The sequence below is a fragment of the Cavia porcellus genome, unplaced genomic scaffold (assembly GCF_034190915.1).
Source record: "Cavia porcellus strain 051 isolate PalLab524CR breed Dunkin Hartley unplaced genomic scaffold, mCavPor4.1 scaffold_1, whole genome shotgun sequence".
NCBI lineage: Eukaryota > Metazoa > Chordata > Mammalia > Rodentia > Caviidae > Cavia > Cavia porcellus.
The window spans coordinates 198970610-198992261 of record NW_026947484.1 but is presented as its reverse complement, the minus strand read 5'-3'; the positions used below and the strand labels follow the sequence as shown (position 1 = coordinate 198992261).

The following is a 21652-nucleotide window of genomic DNA, read 5'->3' as shown; positions in this document are numbered from 1 at the left end:
GCACTGCTGTGACTCTGGGGGGTGGGGAAGTATGTGACAACAAACCTGGGTAGGAGCTGGAACAGAATGTAAAATGCGCATGAATTTGAAGATGAAACCTGGGACTCCTGCGGGCTCAGCAGCTGCTGTAGGCTGCACCCCCAGACCCCTCAGGGTGACACGTTCACCGTCCTCTGCCCTTAGGGAGGCCTCTGGGGAAAAGATGGAGCACTGTCTTGGGGAGAAGGTTCTGTCTCTATCTAAGAAGGCTCCAGGAATGGCCCACACCACTTGGCCACGTGATCACTCAGCTGGCCCGGCCCTCCTGCCCTGGGCTTCCCATGGGCTGGAAGCGAACAGCATCCACCCTTCCCTCACTCGGCCTCAGTCCCAAGGGCTTCGGGCTGGGTGGGCCTGGGCTTGACTCTCTGCCCAATCTGCCTGCTGGGACTTTGGCAGACCCCTACCCCCAGGAAGCCTGGCAGGTGTTTGCAAGCATCATCCGGTAGTGACAGTGCCCTCCGACAGCTGCACTCTCAGGAGCTCACCAGGGCCACCACAAGAGACCAGCCACCCCAGAAACAGCAATGATCATGACAACAACAGTGAAGAAGTAGCACTGAGCCCTGATGGTGCTGGGCCCTGCTCCGGATACTTCATCCCAAGAGCCTTGACACCCCGAGAGACAGGGTCTGTTACTGGCCTGTTTTGTAGCTGAGGAAATGGAGGTACAGGAGGTTAAAGCTTGCCTGGTGGGACACGGATTCCAGGTTGCAGGGCCAGGACTCACACCTTCTTTTACGCCATGCTGGGTATTAATCCTGAGCTTTGACTCTGTTGGCGAATGCTCCCCCCGACCCCTAACTGCACTAAAGCCCCAGGACTTGAACTCACATCTCATCTGGAGCCACTATGCTGCACTCCTGCATCACCTGTCACCTTCCTGTTCAGTTGGCTCCCTGGGCAATAAGTCCTCTCTCCATGCAGAAATGGGGCACACTGATGCCAAGGCAGGGGCCTGCAAGGAGCCCCCATGGATAGGAGCCTCCAGAGACCTTGCCCTCCACACCACACGACATTTGCTGTCAACCCCTGGGCTCTGGGAAGCTACTGTGCGGAACCAAATGGTACCTGCTGTACTATGCTGAAGGCGAGCGGGAGGAAGGGCTCTGTCCAGGAATAGCAGCTCCCTGCCCATCAAGCTCCAGAGTGGGCCATTCCCAGGGAAAGGAGGCAGGAAAGACAAGCAGGTTCTTTGGCCCCTCTGGGTAGCCACGTCCTTCCTACTCATCCTCAGGGCTGTTCACAGACGCATTTTACAGGCAGGAAAGCTGAGGAGGTTCAACACCATTGGGCTGGGAAACTGCAGGGGGACTCAGACCCAGACCTTGCTGACCCCAAGGACTCTTCTCACTCCAAGCGTTCTGCTGCCTCTTGGACCCTTCAGAGGGTATTGGAGCATAGGGAATTTGCACTTTGTTTGTTTCACCCCAGCAGAAACCCAAGTCCCTTACACCAAACACTGCTATCAGAAACCCCTCCTTAGGGGCTCAAATTTGGAAAGACCACAAGGGCACTCGGAGAGATAAGGCCTGGGGAGCAGAGAGATGAGTCACAGCACATGCGCGCAGGCACCTCCGGGTAACACAGGGAGCCGCCTGTCCCCGGATCCCGGGGCTCCTGCCAAGTTGCAGAACAATGAGGCAGTGGCTGCCAAGCCCAAATCAGGGGCCAAAACTCCCTGGAATGCAAGACCCAGAGCCACAGGCCGCACTGAATACCACCTCAAAGAGGGCCTTTCTTCAGTTTGGAGCCAGGGCCCTGCACCCCAAGGCGCTGCGGGTGTACAGCTCGGCTTCCCAGCCCACGTTCCCTGCTTTGGTGCATATCGTAAGAATAGGCTGCCATGTCACACTCCTGGGAACCCAGGATGGGACCAGGAGCAGCGGGAGCTTAAGAAACCAGCTCTAGAGTCAGACTGCCTGGGTACAAAGGCTGGCCAGCCTCTGCTAAAGTCCAATTCCATCTAAGCACACAGAGCTTGTCTCCTGATCAAGAAAATGGGTCTCATCATAAGATCAACCTTGTAACAGTAAGAGAAGAGCCTGGGGGCTATGGTGCCCACGGCACTGTTTGTGCTAACCCTGACCAAGCGGGGGAGAAGCGATCGCCTCCACGTGACAGTCACGGAAACTGAGGCTCAAAAAGGGACAGAGCAGTGGGGGAGTGCCAAGGAAGAGCTGGAAGAGTGCAGACCACTGCTGCCCAGGCTGTGGCCACTCTGCAAAGCCCCCGAATACACCTTGCTAGGGAGCCATGGAGGCTTAGTGCAACTCCTGAAAGGGTCGGGCTGCTGCACTGGCCAGGGCTCAGAGGTTCCAAGTACTCTTCCAACCAAGACGGTTGCTGGACACTGGCCTCCCAAATTCTAGAAACTTCGTCTAGGGGGACACTCTGCCTTTGCCTCCCACTAAACAGCACCCCTCATGGAGGGTGACGCTCTTTAGGCCCTCCCTGTGAAAGATGACACAGGACACAGGAGGGCTCTCCAGCCAAGGACCTGCCTGGAGCAGGTGTGAAGGCCTAAGTGTGCAAGGGCGTGTGGGTGCATGTCCCTGTGGCGGTGCCAGTGATGTCCATAGGCTGTGAGCCCAGGACATCATGCTGCCCTCAAGGTGGGTGGAGATAGCTGTGGCCAGACGCTGCCCTCTATGCAGTGTCTCTGAGAAAGGCCCTGGCTTAGCCCCCAGCTTATCTCTCCTCCATGAGACGCTGCACACTCAGCACCCTGGTTTTCTTTCCTGCCCCGGTGAATCGCCCACCTTGAACACAAGCGCCACAGAGCTGAAGATCTGGGGCCCACCACGGAGATGCCGCTGCTCACGTGCCTGGCCACAGCCCAGTGTTAGTATCAGCTGACACCCGCAGGGATTTCACATCTCCTGGGAAATCTGGGTCTCTCTGGAGAATGAAGTTCTCCAAGGAGAACTGTGACTTGCCCCAGTCCACATGGAGGTAGTGTCCACTGCCCTGCTGCGCAGGTGGGCATGCCAGAGAACTAGAGAAACTCAGCGGACCAAAGAGGCCTAACATACCCTTTGAGGTGAAGGTCCCACCTATGTGGACCGGCTGTGGGGCATCTGATAATAAGGGTATGAACTATGCTTGTGCCAGGCATGCACCCTGCTGACACCCCAGCGGGCTGCCCTCACACTACTCCACAGCAAGGGAGGAAACCAAAGTACATGATGGGCCAGAAGTCACAAAGCAGGTGACAGGCAGAACTGAGGCTTGAAGTCAAGTCTGCCTTGGTCCATTTACACTATCATAGTAGCTTGTGAATGAATGTACAAGATGGATGGATGGATGGATGGGTGGGTGGATAGATGAAGGATGGATGGATGGATAGATGGGTGGATGGATGGGTGGGTGTACAGATAGGTGGGTGAATTCTGCCCAGAGAGGTGGCTCATGCTGCTGTGCCCTTCCCTACCCACGGTGTCCCTTCTCTTCTGGTCTTGGGATAACCAGACGTTACCCAGGCATCACTTGACAGGAAACAGCCTGCTATCTGGCCAGAGTTGTGGGGGCCTGTCAAGCTGATGGGATGAGCCACAGATGGTGTCTGGTTTCCGGAATGGTCCTGTACTCCTCCCCCTCAACACCCCAAGGGGACACACACAGCAGAGAGCCTGGTTTCTGTAAGGTGCAGCCCTGACCAGAAGCCATACCCAGAAAGGACAGTGCAGTGGTTCCTAACTGTCCCCTTTCCCCAGAGCAGCCGGCACACCCAGGTGGGCATGTAGGACCTGGAGCTGGCTGGCTGCCTCCCAGGCCACCCCACCCCATTTTTCCTTCCGTTCAGCTCTCCTCATCCACTGACCACCCCTAACTTCCTCTCCAAACCTCAGTTACCAACAGCCACAGGCATACAAGCTCAAGCTGCCTGAACCAGAGCTCTGCCTACTCTTCCCTGGGCCCCCATCTCTTCTCCTGTGACCCCAGTGACAGGGCACCTCTGTCAGCTGAAGGACCCGGCAGGAACACAGGCATGACGTGACTCCCGTGTCCCACACAGCCATGCCTGGTCTTCATGCAGTGCTGCTGATTCTTCTCCCAATGTGTCCACTCCCTGAAGTACCTGCTGCCCCACACTCCTGTCTGGCTCCGCCTCTGGCCCATCATGGAGATCTTCCTAATACGGAAGGCTCCCCACCGAAGCTCAGAGCAGCAGCCACTCACACCTCGAGTTCTACCTGGCTGGTACTACTCTGCATCCCCCCCCCAAGTTCCCCAGAGGAGGGCCTCGTGCACCCCAGTCCTTCCAGTCCTTTTTGTGCACTGCCTCAGTCTGCCAGACCCATCTCTGCCTGTCATACCAGCAAAGTTTCATGCATTGTGGGGATCAGGTCTCAAGCCCTACTTAGTTCTGGTGGGGCCTTCGGATAGTCCCATCCCCTCCCCAAGCCTCGATGTCCTTGACTATAGAGAGAAGGGATGGCCAGATGCCCCAGGCCTGGTGACGGTGTCTACACCAGCTTTTCCCTAAAATGAGGCACAAACTGCTTCTTTTGTCATTGAGTCCGCCTCTGATACTGGCCTTTAAGACCAGGGACTGATAACAGTAGTCACCTCTAGACCTCCAGGGCCTCACCCAGGGCTGGCACAACAAGACTTAGTGAGAGCTGGTCGGTTACACACTATCCAGGAGGTGGAGGGGCTCCTCCCAGCCCCCTGAAACCCAAGAAACCTCAGAATGCCCTGGTCCCAGATCACACAAGTCACCCAGAGATTAGAAAACAAACCACACCACGCTGTGCAGAGCCCCAGGACCTTTTCTAAAATTGAGAAGGTTCCTGATCACATTTCACTTCCTCTTCTTGGGTAATAAAACCAAATTCTGGAAGAAAAAGAATGTAGGGCTGGAAACCATCTTGTGTGTCACTTAAAGGGACAGCCCTGGGATTCTGCCTGGGGGATCCAGGATGCAAGCCTGGCCCCAGGCTCTGGGGGTGCTGTGGAGACCTGGGGGTGCTTCCTGTCAGCACACCCTTCCGCTGCACAGATGAGAACTTAGCCATTTGTCAAGCTCACGTGACTGGTGAATGGCACAGCCTGAACCCAAACCCAACTTGTGGGGGGAAACTGGGATCTCTTTCTACCAGGAGCCCCAGACTCCCCAGTGCACCCATGGCCCCAGCAAGCTTGGCCCTTCTGGAAATGAGCCTGCTCTACCCCGAGAGCACTGCTTTGCCTGCCTGGAGGAACTGCCTCCTGCCAAACCTTGCTTCTCTTTTAGGGCCACCTGGGCATCTCCTCCAGGCAGGCACCTTCCTGGACTTCCCAGTTAGTGTGTCCCTGCTATCACCCTCCTTCGTGCGTCTCTGCCTCACACCCTCCTTCCTCTCCTTCCATATGGAGATTCTCCTGAAGGCCGAGAACTGAACTACCTATAAATCTCCACAGCCCTTCGGGTGCAGAGGGGTGTTCTCATTTTGTTTTGCGACAGGGTCTCACTATGTACCTGAGGCTGGCCTCACACTCACAGTGATCCCGAATGCTGGGATTACAGGCGTGCATCACATCACCTGGCTCAGAGCAGAAATTCCTGAGCGCAGAAAGCCCTCTCCCATCTCCTGTCTCAGAAGGGAGAGCTGTGGAGCTGCCGGAGGCGGCTGGCGGGCAGCAGTGTTTGTCACCCGCTTGCCGTGGGTCCCAGTGGCTCCCTGCCAGGACAATCGTGGCCTCCCTGGACTCCCCCTCCCTGCTGCAGGAAGGGGCTCGGGACCCCAGGAGGAGAGTTGCACTTTCTGCTGCCTTCTTCACCTCGGAAGCTGTGGCCTAACCTGGCATCACTCAACCCGAAACCTGCTGGCAGGCCAACAGTAGCAAAGGTCCCACACGGCTGACTGTGCTGTGCCCTCGCTGGCTGCCCCTGCTGGGCAGCTGGTGAAGCAAGCAGCAGGTGGCAGAGAGGCAGCCAGGTCCAATCCCTGGAGGTCTCTCAGGCCTGGCTCCCCTTGTCTCTTGCTCCCGTGGGGCACAAGCAGCGGAAAAGGGCAAGGCGCTCCCCAAGCAGGAGGCTGCCGGAAGCTGCATACCTTCCACTGTGGTGCTGGGCAGCTCCGGGAAGCTCTCTGCTGGGCTTGGGTTGACAGTGTGAGTTTGGTGCCAGGGACCTCCAGGGACCCAAGTGGTGTCTTTGCCAAGACAGGGGAAGGACAAGGGCCACCCAGCCTGTGCACGGGGACTTCCCCTTTCTGACACTCCAGTCCCCAGATGACACCGCAAGGAAACTCCCCTGCTACATGCTGTTCTAAAAATAGCCCCACTGCCACCTCCACGGTGAATGGAGTTTGTCAGGGCTGTCCTGGAGCCTACAGCTCACCAGGAACCCTAAGCAGATGGCAGTGACCACCAGGTGGCCTTGGAGCTGGCACAACTCAGAGTGGAAACAGAGTCCTGCTCTCCTATTTGACCCATAAGGAAAGTGAGGCAGGAGGACACAAGATTGCCCAGAACCATAAGGGGAGGGTCAGGACTGCCCAGAGAGGAGTTCCCTTAACACCGTACCCGCACGGCTTAGGGAGGGGACCCTGAAGGTTGCTGGCCTCCCCACCTGTCACCAGGCAATTAGAAACTGGGAGAAGCCAGCCTGGGCTCTGGGAGGAACAGGGGTTTGTCCTTTCTCCTGTGCCCCATTCCCACCTGCCTCCACTGGGGTCAGCACATGCTAAGAAGCTACAAACACACAGCCCTTGCTGTTCCCTCATTGCAGTAGGGGCAGCATGTCTGCCATGCACGGTGATGAGAGCTTGCCAGGCAGCATCCTGGGTTGGGCTCCTGATTTTGCATCCCCCAGTGTGTGCCTGGTATCCTCATGGGCAAAACAGTACCTAGTGCCTCAGGCTGCTGGAGATTTCAGCAACATTATAAGGGTCGAAGTGCTTAGCTCTGGCCCAGCACCTAACAGACACGTAATCAACAGGTCACCGCTTGATTCTTATTATATCTGCTTTGAGGTCACACCTTTGCTCCACGGGCCCAGGGACTGAGGACTCTGAATGCTTCCGCCTCCCAGCAGCACCTGGACTGGACTCCAGGATGCCACAGATGAAGGCCAGCCATTATGATGTCCATAGGACAGAACCCCAGACAGACGCCTGCAGCCAGAGAAGAGCACATGAGGACTCTAGCAAAAGGGCTAGAGGCCCTTTTCACAGACGGCTCCTTACGGGGCAGTCTGAGGCAGCCTGGATGGCTGGCTGGATTGGCCTGAAGGGAAGAGGGTTAGGGCAGGGTCACAGTGGGCTCAAAGGCATGGTGGCCAGATAGTGACAGGCTCCTGAGAGGGCTCCCTGGGGCACATCTGCCTCCTCCTTCAGAACTAGAGCCACCCCCACTCCACACCAGCTGTCTCCCACCTCATTTGCAGGGGCTGGCATGGGCACACAGCAACTGAGGCTCCCAGAGGATACAGAGCCAGACCCCAGCAATGGGGCTCAGCCACGGGCCAGCACACCTTTCCTGCAGCCAGCTGGGGCCAACTGCTGGGCACATGTCAGGTGCCCAGGCTGGCCATCTATGAGTTCTCAGGGACTGGACTCAAGGCCCAGGCTCACCCCCAGGATGTAGTGGCCACACACCTGCATCTTCCATGACCCTGGCAGGTGGGCATCACCAGCCTCAATTTCCAGAGGAAGTTCCAGAAGGGCCAGGGTGGGGGTCCTGAGAAGCACACTAAGCCCCAGCCTTGTCTCCACATGGCTGAGCATGGCACACTGTGTCTGGGTGACACTGTCTCCTCTGCCCAGCCCTGCCATGCTCATGGGGTCACACGGTCAGCACATAATTAGAGCTTCTGAAGCTACTTCCTGTATCACCCTCCTGACCGGATCTTCACTGGACTTGAGTCAGGCCTGGGACATACGCAGCCACTGTTAACTCTCCAGAATGGTTTCTGCTCTGAGCCATCGCATGTGTGGACTGGTGGCCAGGAACTCACATGACTTAGATACTCAGGGACCTCAGGAAAGCCACAACCTACCTCTAGGTCTTAGTTTCCCCAAACACAACATAGGTGGGTGGGGCTCCACTGCTGGGAGAGCCCTTGGGCTGACACATTTTATGAGGTTGACAGGGGATTTGTATCTTACTGGGCTTCCTTTACTGAGCCTAGGAATCTGGTATCCCATCATGTGTTCATTTCTGAAAGAAAAACCAAACCTTCTGGCACTGGAACTGTTGGGAAGATTTGTTCTCCGGCCTTGGGACGTTGCTCTTTTGAGGCCTCAGCCCCCATGCACTACCCTCTCCATTCACACTAAGCCTGGCCATGCCAGGTCTCAGGTAGCTCCTGAGCTCCCAGACACAGGGCCAGGCAGGTGGTGCGTGTATGGGGAGTGTAGTCACCCACAGAGCATCCCTAGGTGACTGATGCCAGGCCATATCCTCCCAGGACATTGACAGTGTGTGCTCCCAAATGAATCCTGCAAAGTAGACAGGGCACCCATTGGACAGATGAGCAGATAGAGGCTCTGAGGAGCCACGTGACTTGCTGGGGTCAGAGAGAGGCAGGGGCTGGATAAGCACACATGCCGGGTCCTCACTGGGACACCTCTATAGTGCAGACAGGCTCCTGCCCGCAGAGGAGAAGCAAATGGAGATCGAAGTGCTCAACTGTGTGGCGCAGGGCAATCAAGGGGGCTTCCGAGAGACAGCACATGGGGGACTGTGGGTCACCAAGGAGTAGGCCCACAGCCAACCCAGCAGAGGCTGGGTCTGCGCACCGAGTTCAAACTCTGTGCTGCCTCTGTCCCGCTACAAGAGGGGAAGACGGGCCGGTGGCTCTCTGCAGCTCCCTCCTCTGTACACACAGGGCCCTGGGAAACAGGAGGCCCCCCGTGGTACGGGCTGGGGCAAGACTGTGTAAGAGCAGGCGGGTAAAGCACTGGCCCAGGACTGTCAGGGTCTGAGTACACACAGGGGTTGCAGCACTGTGACTGGCGTGATCATAAACCGCCAGCAGATTCCTGGCAACTGCTCTGCAAACCAACTGCTCCCAGTACAGCTGATCCGCAAGCTGTGGGGACCCCAGGCTCATAGACCAGGATCCGGTCGTTGGCCCTGTGGATGTGACAGGAGGTACCTGGGCCCAACGCCCAAGCCCTCCCCTGGAGGACAGGAGAGGCCACCCAGCTCCTGCTTCATCCTCCCAGGGGCTGGGAAGTCACAGCAAAGCATTTTACAAAGTTACCAGGTAGAGGAACCCAAGCTGGTCCCCTCCCCCACACACTCAATAAAATAAATCTTGGCCTGCCTGTGGCTGGCAAGAGACCCTATATATTTACATGGCGATCGTGCCTCATGATCACAGGGCTCGTGGTTCCGGCAGGCAGCACGCAGCAGGAATGACAGTGGTCCTAGGAGAGTCACTATTTTCCAGTGACTTTTATTGTCCATTATATCCCGGCATTTACGGGGCTCTGCTCCGGGCCTAGCAGGAGAATCACACACGGTGGGCTGGCAGGTCTGCACATTCTAGTCACAGTGGACCAGACCCATCCTTCTGCCCAAGTCTGTGTGGCACAGTGACCTCAGGGAGCTTCAGGGCCTCGGGTGGGGAGCACTGGAGGACTGTCCAGGAGCACAAGTGTCCCCACAAAGCCAGTGGCCTATCTCTAAGCTGCTGCAGCTCAGGGACACTAACTCTGTGGTCTTCCTGGGGCAGGAAGCTGTTTTCAAAAACATTTTTAGGAGGGGCTGGGGATTTAGCTCAGCGGCATAAGCGCCTGCCTTGCAAGCGTGTGGTTGTGAGTTCAATTCCCTAGTACCGGTGTAAAAAAACAAAACAAAACAAAACAAAACATTTTTAAGGGCTGGGTGTGGTGGTGTATGCCTATAATCCTAATATTTGGGAAGCTGAGGCAGGAGGATCACTTCAAGGCCACCCTGGGCTACAAAGTGAATTCAAGATCAGCCTGAACTATATAGTGAGACCCTATCTCAAAAAGTTAAAAAGTTTAAAAAAATTATAGATTTTGTAAGAAAGCTGATATCACATGCTTGAACTGAGCCATGGCAGGATTATTTATACTGTGGAAACCAGAAGATGCAACAGAGCTGGGGTTTTACAAATCCTCTCTGGAACTGTTTGTTAAACATTCCCCAGGGAGGAGGTGACACAGGAGGTGTGAGTCCTAGTTTCCTCAGACACTGGCTAAGGGACATTAGGTAGGTTATTCCAGTTTTGAATCAAGGCTTCCTTATCTGTAAAATGGGCACAAACCCAAATGCAGAGGTGGGGAAGAGGACAGTATCTTCTGGAAGTTTCTCTGGGTAATGAACGCTTGGTGTAAGCAGGTGTTTCATACCTGATAACTGTTACCACTCACCTATTCAGCACTCACTGAGCATCTGAATAAAAGATATAAAAATGCCCCAAGGGGTGACAGATGACAAATTCTCCCCAGCTGGGCAGGTCCTGACAGTCTGCGGAGGGACTATTGCCCCTGCTAGTTTATGGAAGCTCGTGACATCCCACAAAGGCAGGCACAGCAGGAATGGTGTTTGTTTCTGTGATGAAAAAATGGCTCAGAGGTGATCAGGGCTGGCTGGAGGGCAGAAAGGTGCCCCCCCTTTTCCACTCTAGGCTCACTATGGCACCTGCCTGTGAATACTATCCCCAGCCAGGCAGCCCCATTATGATGCCAGACCACCCAGAAAGATGGGGTCCAACATCCTGGGTCTTGGTCAGGGCTCATGACCTGTCTGCTTTGTGTCTTTCTCCTGTGCCCTGGGCACACATTAAAAGGCTGAAAGGGCTGTACCCTGGGCTCCCCTGAGGCTGGCACTCGAGGCTCTGCTGCTTCTGGGCTTCCTGGCCAAACCAAGTGCTCCTCTCTGCCTGTGCAATGGGAGAAGATACGGGCTCATTCACATCTGTTGCACCCAGCAGGACTCAGGACCTAGGTCTGAATCCCAGTTCCACCTGTACCAGAAGCTCAAGTGTCCCCACAAAGCTAGTGGCCTGTCTCTAAGCTGTTGCTCCAGCTCAGGGACTGGTGCAGCAGGTGAGTCTGGGCCTTGGGCAAGAAGGAAGAGGGGAATAGCAGGGCATGACTCCCAATCCAGATGAGGAAACTGAGGCTCAGGGTGGGGAAGTCCCTCCTGCAGTGTCAAGAGCCTGAAAGCTGGCTTCACATCTGAGGCTGGCAGTCTCTGAAGTCTGCGGCTGGGTGCTCAGCAGAAACCAGGAAGCCACGGAGCTATTTCTGGGGGGTTTCACCTCTCTTCCTAGAATGATGCGTCACCAGGGTCTGTTACTCAGTGTGAGCACCTCTCAGCCGCTCTGTCCCTGCAGCAATCACAGGCTGCAGGTGGGGCCACCTTCTTATTTCACAGACGGGGCTAGGGAGAGGGGGTTGGTTCCAGGACACACAGCAGGGTCTTAAGCCTTCAAATCTCCCAGCCAAGAGGTTAATTTGTCTATCTGCAGGGATAGGAAAGGAAGGACCCCACAGAGCTTAAAAGAGAGAGAAGGAAAAGAAAGATTGGCTGAATAGCATTGCGAGGGGCCCCCAGCCAGCCCGAAGAGGCTGCAGACGGTCTGTGCAGTCTGGATTCCTGTGGGCTGAAGGGTCACGCGATTTCCTCTGCAAAAGGCAAGGCTGAAAAAGTCTGGCTGAGGGGGAGAAGAAGGGGAGGGAAGTGTCCACGAGACTGGGAATCATGAGTTCAGCCCTGGTTGCCCACTGACTAGCCGGAGGAGGCCCTGGCCCCGCTGGGCCTCAGTTTACCCTTATTTATTTACTCTGCACCAAGCAGTGTTCTGTGGGCTTAAAGTGATATTAACTTATTAATCCCTGAAGCAGTTTACAGCAGGAGGAACTGGACATAAGGCAGGTCACCTGGTACAGGTGGAACTGGGATTCAAACCTAGGTGGTACAGCTCTAGAATCCATGCTCCTACCCATGAGGCAGCTTGGCCCTCCAGCCTGCAGGGCCGCTGGTCCCCAGCAGCATTCTGTCCTAACAGGCCCAGCACAGTGGCATGGAGGCCGCAGGTTGGCCGGCAGCCCATTTCTGGAGAGACTGAACCATTCTCGCCCGACTCGCTGCTGCTGCTGCCTGCTGTCTTTGCAGTGAACTCTAGTTTCTTCGGTTCACTTAGCAGCCTTTATACACCACAGCCCTGGAGCCCCTCAGGAGGCCCCCCGGGTCACGGTGGGCATCAACCTGCCTCTTTGAGCCTTGCTGAGAGCTGAGAATCCAAGCAGGAACAGACGACCCCACTGTGATGTCCGTTTTGGAGTTTCATGATCAGGTCGGCCTCTGGGACCGCAGGAGGGAGACTGCCATTCAGGCATCCAAGAAAGAGAGACAGAAAAAAAATCTATTCATAGCCAGACAGAGCCAGTTCTGCAGAAACGATGCTACCGACGCGACAGGCAGCCCAGCTGTGCAAGGGGATTCCCAAAAAGCCTGACCTTGGAGCATCCGCATGGAGGGCTCAAAGGCTTGGGTGGTCACCAAGCTTTTAAACTACGCCTGGATGCTTGGCTGTGCGACTCCAGACAGAATACGATTCTGACCCAAAACCTGGGCTTGTCTTCCAAAACAAAATTCTTCCGAAAACAGACATTTTTGGTTTAAACAAACAGACTGCTGATCTGCTTCGCTCTAATCTCTGGGGGAAGGGCTAACTTGTGCTGCAAGCAGCCCTGAAATCATGCCACGCACAGTGCCATGGATCTGGGCCCGCCGGCTCACCCCACAAGGGGTGCATTACCAGCTCCATTATGCAGATAAGGAAACTGAGGCTTAGAGAGCAAACTAACATAGCTGGGAGAAAGCAGAGGAAGGGGTTTAAAATCTGGTGCCAGCTCAGCAGACAAAGCCGAGGATGAATCCGGGAAGAAGCTGCCGCCTGGGAAATGAAGAGGCGCTCTCATCAGACCTGCAAATGCAGAATTCTAGGGGCAGGGCCCACTGGGGCACATGTTCTACCCTGTCCAAGTGTGAGGAGAAACCTGCGGGGGGTGGCTGGGGAAGGGAAGACCCACTCCCCCAACTGCTACACGGCTGGCTTAAATGCAGTCAGATTGGTACACAGAGAACTGTCTCTTCAAAGACCCTGGAACTGATTAACTAGGAATTGCACACTGAACACCAGAAAATTCCCGAGCTTCATCCATACTGTGGTGTCAACATCAGATAATCACACGAACTCTCGTGCAGCCATCTACATTTCCTTCCATTCCTGGGCCCCTCCTAAAGGCCCCCATGGAATCCACCAGGTTAAAGAAGAGGAAACTAAGGCACAGAGCAGAGAACTGCAGTGCCCAAAGTCATTTGATTATTTATTCATTTGATCACAAACACGTACAGGGCACCGCTGTCATGGCAGCCAGGGGGCAAGTCTGTCCTCTGCGGGGCTCTTGGTTTAAAGATGAGTTTTAGAAGCCAGGAGCCACAGCCCTGGGACCATGGCTTTGCATATCAAGAGACAGACTTTGGCAGCCAGTGTCTCCATGAAACAGGATGCAGCTGTGGGCTGGGCTCAGAGGAGCACCTACAGGGCAGGGGCTCCAGGCTAAAGGTACGCACATGCAAAGGCCCAGGAGCCAAGGAAGCTTGGTTGTAAATTGTAAGACAGAGGCCCAAATAACAGTGAGGCCTCAGTTCTGCAGAGAGAGGAGGCTCAGGGAGCAGGGTCAACAGGGCCCCAGGACCCCCTGCATATGTGCAAAGCCAGGCACGGAGTAAAGATCCAGGGCTCCTCTCCTAGTCTCCAGCCAGTATAGGAGAAAGAAATGCTAACAAAATCCCCTTCCAGAGCAACATGGTTTATGATCCAGGCTTCAAAGTCTGTCTTATTGCAGATTGAGCACCTACTACGTGCTAGGCACACACAGTAATGATTCATAAAAAATTATCATAACCTCTTGCTCCCCTCCTGGTCCTTTGTACTAACTCAGCCAAGGCTGAAAAGTCACTCCTGGTTCACAGGAGGGAGTACTGTGCGTGTTCGGCAGCCAGGCCCTTGCTCAACATCATCCAGGCTAAGAGGTGTCAGGGCTGGGACTCTCGCCCGGAAACACCAGCCTCAGAGCCTTTGCCAGAATAGATAAGGGTTCCTAGGGGAACAGAAAGGCCTGGATTCTCTCCTTCCTGCCCACATGCTGCTGACACCGGTGGGGCCCCTCTCCTGCCCAAGGGAGCCAGGCCAGGGCTGGCGCTTGTGCTGAGCAGAGAGGCCCTCAGATCCCAGACATCCTGGCTGATGGATGGGCTGAAGGCCTGCACTGATCTCACCCACCTGTCCTTAGCACCCACATTACAGCACACGATTGTGCCCGGGATGCATGGGCCCTTGAGCCAGTAGCCCTCGTCTTCCCTGAGCCCCTGGCTATTGAGTGGGGTCATGTGACCTGCTCCTGCCTTATGTCCATCTCTTCCATTAACTGGCTCTCTGCACACGCAAGCCCGGCTTTCTTACCCTGTGCTGATTGAATGGTGTCAAACTCGTCTACCTGCAACCTGAGGATGTGACCTTACTTGGAAATCCAGACAGTTTCCGCCTTCGGATTTTCTGACCTCACATTGGTGCAAAAGTGCTAAGCATCCTATAGAAATGACACTGAGAAGTTTGCTCTTTTCCCAGGCTCGCTGAGAGAAGAATGATATTCTCACGACACTGGTCACATGATAACAACACTACAGTATGCTGGACTGATCACCAGAGTGTCTGATCTGTTAGCGCAGCCAGTTCTTTTTTTTTTTTTTTTTTTTTTTTTGCTATAGGGGATCGAACTCACAACCTCATGCTTGTCAGGCAGGCGCTTATGCCACTGAGCTAAATCCCTGACCTCAGTGCATTTTGAATTACAAAATGTTCCGTTTACAACCTGGCTATCTGGACATAGCCTCCACAGTGGGGAGCATACACGGGGTTTCTGCAGGTACCAAGCTGAGGTCAGGTAGGATGACTGGGATGACAAGTGTCTTTGCAAGAACACCACGTCATGACAGAGGCAGGAGCTGAATGCCAAGGATTGGGGCAGCCACCAGGAACTAGGGAGAGGCATGGAACAAATTCTCCCTCGAAACCACCAGAACAGACTTGCAACACCCTGGTTCCAGGCCCATGCTCTCCAGAACCATGAGCAACTGACTTTCTGCTGGGAGGCCTCATAGGCCTGCAAGGCTTTCCCCAAACTCCGAAGACAGACATAAGGCTGGCAATCTTTTCTTTGGCATCTAAAATAAAATTTCCATGTCATGTCACCATCTTTCCTAGGAGATAGGACACTAGCCATTAGAGGGAAGCTAATGTCAGCCCCGGCCTCATCCTGGAGACCCCAGTGAACTCAAGCCACTGCGCTTGGTGATTTCTTCCATCCTGGCTGAGGATGGCAGCCTGGCCTCCTCCGCTCTCCTATGAGCACAAAGAAGCTGTGCCGCAGGTCATCTTAGAAACGTGATGGGCATACTTCAGCGAGCACAGGGGTCATTCTGGTGAACCCCTCTACAGTATGGCTGATCCCCCTCCCAGGCCAGGGGAGGAGACTTCTCAGGCCATGAATAAAGCAGGCAGCCCCTGGCTAAGGGAAAAAGAGGAAAAGCAAAATGCAGACAGGGAGCAGAAACACTAGCCTTTCTCATGAAAAGCAAAGCAAACTGTGAAAGTACGAAATGTGCAGACATGATGGGCCGGTGACTCCGGCTCTCTTCAAAGTCACCTCATAAACCCATGCCTGGCCACAGAACGAGAGGCCAGATGCCTGGTGCTTGGGAGGAGCTTCTGAAACATGTGGCCTTGATGGCCCCATGACCCACAGGATGACGGTGGCCCTGAGTTCCGAGAAGGTCACACCTCCCACATCTGCCCCACAGCGAGCTGGGAGATGTGCCTCGAGCTTTCCTTTCTGGTAACTCCACAGCTCTGTCCCCAGCTTGGGGTGCTCCTGACGCTCGGGACAAGAGGGCTCAGGCTGATGGCCAGGCCGGGACAGCCTCAGATGATAAGGTCTGAGGCAGTTGGTCACCTCCCAGGCCTGGAGCCTGGCTCGCTTCCCTCCTGCTCCGCACGCCCAGGCAGGGGCAGGGTGGGCCCCATTCTCAGGGAGCCAGGAAACACACTCTTTTCTGGGCTAAGTGCCCAGATTCCTGGAGCAGTCACAGGACACTTTTTCTGAGTTGCTCCAAAGCCACAGGCGTGGACTAGAAGTTTCTCTGGGCAGCGTGAATCTGCAGAGACACAGTCTGGTGCACCTGGATTCCAAGCTTGGCACTGGGCAGTGGGAAGGGTCCTTGCTGACCCTGGATCAGCCGGAGCACAAACCCTGGCCCTGAGGCACAGCTGAGTGACAGACCTCTCCTATCCCCTGTGGGCCTCAGTGTGCTTTCTGAGCAAACGGGTTACTTGCTTCCACCACCAATTGTCAAGCATTTACTGAGAGGCTCAAAGAGCCAGGCCCTGTCTGAGAGGCTGGGACACAGGAACAGATAGGTAGGGAAAGGAGGTAACAATGGACACAGAAGCAGTCAGACTCAGTCACTTCAGAGAACAGCAACACTCAGACGGAAGTAAAGCCCAGGAGCCGTTCAGGAGGCACGAACGGGGCTCTGGCCTCACAATTCACTTAGGTTGTGCAACAAACTGCCTGGCAGACTCAACAAGAGAAATGGGGCTCTCCCATTCTTCCGCTGCACAGATGGGGCAGCCAAAACCAAGAAAAGGACAGAGGGGGCTGGGCATGGTGATGCATGTCTGTAATTCCAGTACTCTGAGAGGCTGAGGCAGGGGAGTCCAAGTTCAAGCCTCGCCTGGGTAACTTAGTAAGACCGGGTTTCAAAAGAGAAGGAGTGGGGCTGGGGGTGTAGCTCAGTGTGAAGGCTCTGGAATCAGCCCCCCAAAGGAGGATTCAGTGGGGAGTGGCTCAGCCTCACAGACTATGCCTCTCTGCACCTGCTTATGGGGTAGGTAAGCCACGGGAACCATGGAGTCAGCCTAAGCATGAGAGGGACAAAGAAGAAAAATCTCGAAGTGACAATGAACCCCATGATAATCAAGAGGGCTTCGGAGTCCCTAGCAGTTCAGGCCTCTTACACGTCCCTGGGCCTCCTGTTGTCCCCCATACGTTCAGAGGGGAAGTGGCTCAGTCCAGCCCCCCTACCCAGCACCTCCTCCACAAACACCAGTTCTCTTAACAGTATGTGGTTATTGATATAGAAATAGCAGCCACCCTTTAAAAACATCTTCTCTCACTGTTACTACTTCTTAGAGCACCCACCAGCTGGTCCTCACCTTTGAACAGCCATTTTTAAAATGAACCAATGGCAATATATTAACTAGTGTGGATTTCTTACTGCTCTTTTTAAAAAAACTCTGTATTATTTCTATCCTTTTTTCTGTCTTGCTTCTTTAAAATAAAAAATAAATAAATAAAATGAACCCACAACTTAGAGAGGCACCGCAACTTACCAAAGGTCACACAGCAAGGCTTTCGAACAGCTTGAACCGTCCTGTCTAGCATCAGCAGGAATGAACCCACCTGGTGAAACAGGAGGCCACCATGTGCATGGGGCCCAGGTACCTGAAACAGTGCTGTGGGAAACAGTGGCACCTGGGATTGGGGTCAGGAGGCCTTAGGTGCTCAGCCCAGAGTGGCTGCTTTATCTGGAAGCCTCAGAGGTCAGTGAGACAGGGACAATGTGGTCAGGCAGGGGTTTTAGGAATGTGCTCCTGGGGCTGGGATGGAAAGAGGCTTGGAGTGGGTGGTGCGGGCGGAAAGAAATCCCAAAGCAGCGGGAGGCATCGGTGGCCTGCAGTGTCTGGGGCCTGGTGCCATCCGCCCCCTTCCCTGCCTGGTACTGGGTGGGAGGCCCCTCACCCAGCACCCTCAGCCTCTCTCACAGCTTTCCTGCGAAAAACAAGGCCGATGAGTACGAACTTGCTGGGGACAATGTGAGAATCAATGATAAAATATGTAAAGCTCTGCAGCGAGGGGGAAACAAAGTGGCAGGGATATGTTACTTTCCCCAAATCTGGGTTTCTGTGCCTCTTTCTCTTCCTTGTCAGAGAGGTTGTTTTGACAGCAGTTAATGGGAGGGTATGAGCCCAGGGTGGGCCGTTCAGGTCGCCTGCCATGGAGCACAGGGATGCCCGCTCTGTGCGCCAACTCATTAATCTACACAAGCCCCGGTTCCTCCGCGCTTCCTAGGGAGCCCTGCATGGTCACTGCACTGATGCCGGCTTTCTCCTTATTAACATGCTGGTCTCCAGCAGTCTGAGGAGACTCGGTGAGCTTTAATTCCCGCGGGTGGGTGTTGTTTGTGTTGGGAGTGGGGTCACAGGGACACATTCAGCGGGGCACAGTGGTGGGTGGACGGTGCCCCAAGGATGGGCTGGCTGGCAGCTGGGCTTGTGCAGGCAGCATTTCCCATGAGCCCTTGCTCGTTCCTATGGGGAGGGCAGGAGGGATGGTAACACAGGGAATGGGATCCTGCCCACCTCCAGAGGCTCTGTCATATCCTACCACCTGGGCTGAGGCCTGCACCTGGGCCTGACTGGGAGGCAGAATGATCCTAGGATAATGAATGGACCAACAAGAGTAAGGAGCAAATTCTGGCTGGATGACTCCATGTATCCTGGCTCTGATCACCAACAGACCCACTGGGAGACGGAGGCTGGTCTCATACCTCATCTGCCTCTCCAGGCCACTCGAAGCAGTTAAGGCCACAGGGAAACAACAGTCTTCCTAACCTGCAGCCCAACTCTTCCTCCACTCCCTCTTCCAACTGAGGGCTTCCCAGGCAGGTACCCAGACAGCTGACCCAGGTCCCTCCAGGCTCTCTGCAGGCTACCCCAATCCCTGCTATCCTGACATGGTCTGCAGCACTCTCCACCCCCAGCCTTCATGGGCCACATTCCTGCCCCAAACCCTCCAAATGCTCATCACCTCCTGGAACAAGCATCTACTGTCCTCTAAAGAATCAGCTACCAGCTGGGTGTGGTGGTGCACACCTGCTATCCCAGCACTCAGGAGGCTGAGGGATAAGGATTAGTGCAAGCTGGAGGCCAGCCTGGGCTATGCCGAGTTTGAAGGCAGTGTGAACCACATAGTAAGACCTTGTCTTGAAAAGCAAAACAAACAAACACAAAGAATTGGCCGTTGTGGGTATAACAGGCACGTGAGTCACGTTGTTTTGCTACACGGGGTGGGTTCCAGCCAGCCAGCCACCCTATTTGCCCTTGAAAGGCTGGGGCTTTGGACACAGCCTCTCTGTCCCTAGAGCTGAGCTAGGCCAGGTGTGCGACACTGTGCCAGATCAGGGTGGGGAACCTCGAAAATGGGTCTTAGGATATAGGGAGGAGCATATCTATGGAGGGGAGCATGGAGGGACAGAGGGCTCAGAGCAGGGGTGTCTAGACTGTGTTCAGGAGTCACGGACAACTCAAAGCTGTGACATTGGAGGCTGTGGTGTTGGAGAAGCAAGAAGATAGGCAGTGCAGAGGATGGAGCCTGGCAGGTGCCAGTGGGTGGGTGAGGGAGCCACTCTGTTGCTATAGATCTGGGTTCTATAGTTATCACCTCCTCAGCCACCCAGGACTTTTACTTCCAAGGTCCAGCCAAGCAGTGATGTGGAGGTGACAGCCCTGGTCTCAATATGCGGACACTCCTATCTCATTCCCTCAAGCTTAAAAATGTCCTGACAAGCATTCACTGTAGAATTCTAACCCAGAGCTCTCTCAGATAGAGGATCCTCTATCAGTCATTCCTTCTATTATCTATGGAATTCCTACTATGTTCAGGGTTCGGGTCTCACCCTCCTGGAGTGTACAGTGTGGTGAAGCTTAAAGTTATCTAAGCCTGACAGTGCTCAAGGCCAGAGCTCAGGTTAAGAATTTTGTTCACTCCCCTCATTCTTGTGCATACAGCAGACATTGCTAATCGATCCTACAGTCCCTCAGGCAGTCATGAACAAATCTATCAGAGCTAGCAATAAAGATGACAACTATTGCAGTCCTCGCAGCAAATGGGCAAGCAGGATGCCAGCAGCAGAAGCAGACAGATTGCTCCATGCCGCCCTCCTTTCACTCTCTCAGGCCCATTTCCTTGAATTCCTATTTGATCTCCAAATAGAACATCTGATGCCTATCATTGCTCTAGGCTGGCATTCTCATACAATAGTAAAGAGCCCAGGAGCTTGGCGCACTTGTACATGGGATAGAGACGAATGACAGGCAGCTGGACCGTAGGGCCTTGCTCTGCTTCTTCCTGGAGCCTCCAGGAAGGATGTCCCAGGTTCCCTGGGGAAATGATCAGATTAGGGCCCAATTCTCTTAGCCACCATGTAGGAGCTGTATGACCTGAAACAAGTTTCTATGTTCTCTTGATTCTGAGTTTTCATTTGAAGATGGACCAAAGATGTCTACTTCTCAGGCATACCCAAAGTGCCCAGTACCGTGTAAGGCACATGTCAGCACCATACAGATGCTGGGTCCCCTCTGTCCCCTCCTCTGCATGCAGCCATCCCAGGCCCTGTCACCAAGCAGCTCACAAAGGATGTAACCACGAAGCAGAGAGCAGGTTGGCTGGGTCTCTTTCTTCACGGCCTCACAGCAGTAACACCCAAGGAACCCACCCGCTGGAAGAACTTCCTCTTACAGGCTTGCGCTCTTTGCTTCTTTCCCTCTCCTTGAAGCAAAACTGCTTGCTGGTCCATCCTGTCTCTGTCCCCAAGGCAGTTCCAAAGGGCCCCTCTTCCGTCCTGCAAAAGTCGTGGCAGTAATTCCACTAATGGGAAGCAAGATAAATGGTACCTGGTTCCCAAAGTGAATGAAGCAAGTCAACATAGGGGCGGAAAGTTGGGGGGGGGGGGTGCGGCGAGGAGAGTATGGCCAGAACTCACCCTCCTTTGGGGCCTTATTAGGTGTTGAAAGAGCCACTGCATTCGCTAAAACCTGCTTTTGCCAGCAGAAGCCTCATTTTACAAATATATAGGAATACCACAAAAAAAAAAAAAAAAAAAAAAAAGGCATAAATGGGAAGAAAACCCTGAAGACTTCGCTCCCCGGCTGCAGCGAGGCAGCCAGAAGCTTGGTGCTGCAGTCTTTAGCCTCCCAACTCCCATTTTAAATAAATGGGCCTAAATGCCAGCTCCCTGTTTTGTGAACACAGAACTTGGCTGTCCCTTGCTGGTTAAGGACTGTTGACAACAGAGGGATGGGACAGCTCAGGGAACACATTCTTCTAAAAGACGTGCCTCTTCCAGTTGCCACCAACCCCTATCTCCCCCTCGCTGTCAGCCCCAGGAGGGGCTTGACACGGCTCCCTCTCTGGAAGTCTCAGGCACACATGGCCTTCGGTTGCCTGTCTGGAAAATCAGTGGCATTTCAAAGGCGTTTTCACTGTGGGATGGGCGTCCAGTTCCACAATTATGCAGGGTGCTCCTTCCTCCACTCCCCATTGGGCCTAAAGCGGCCCAATTATTCCTTGGGCCTCGATCCATCCAAATGCACTCACTCTGAAGGTGAAAGCTTCAAGTTGGAGGCAGCCGCGGCAGACAGTGACAGAGGAAGCAGTTGGGCCACCCGGGGCTGTGTGACCCAGCAAGCTGTGGAACCTCTCTGGGTCCCAGCTTCCTAGTCCAGATATGAGGCTGA

At 54.6% G+C, this 21652-nt stretch overlaps 1 protein-coding gene across 2 annotated transcripts in view; it reads right to left on the bottom strand.

The window, feature by feature from the left end:
* Nek6 (NIMA related kinase 6) overlaps positions 1–21652 on the bottom strand; it is a 66664-nt gene that overhangs the window by 31617 nt on the left and 13395 nt on the right. Inside the window, exon 1 of one of the 2 annotated variants that reach the window (XM_063227292.1) lies at positions 6081–6100. The exons of the other annotated variant lie outside the window; for it this stretch is intronic. The gene's annotated coding sequence lies outside the window, so the exon portion shown is untranslated. Of the gene's footprint in view, positions 1–6080; positions 6101–21652 lie in introns of those variants that run through there. 2 annotated transcript variants of the gene reach the window in all.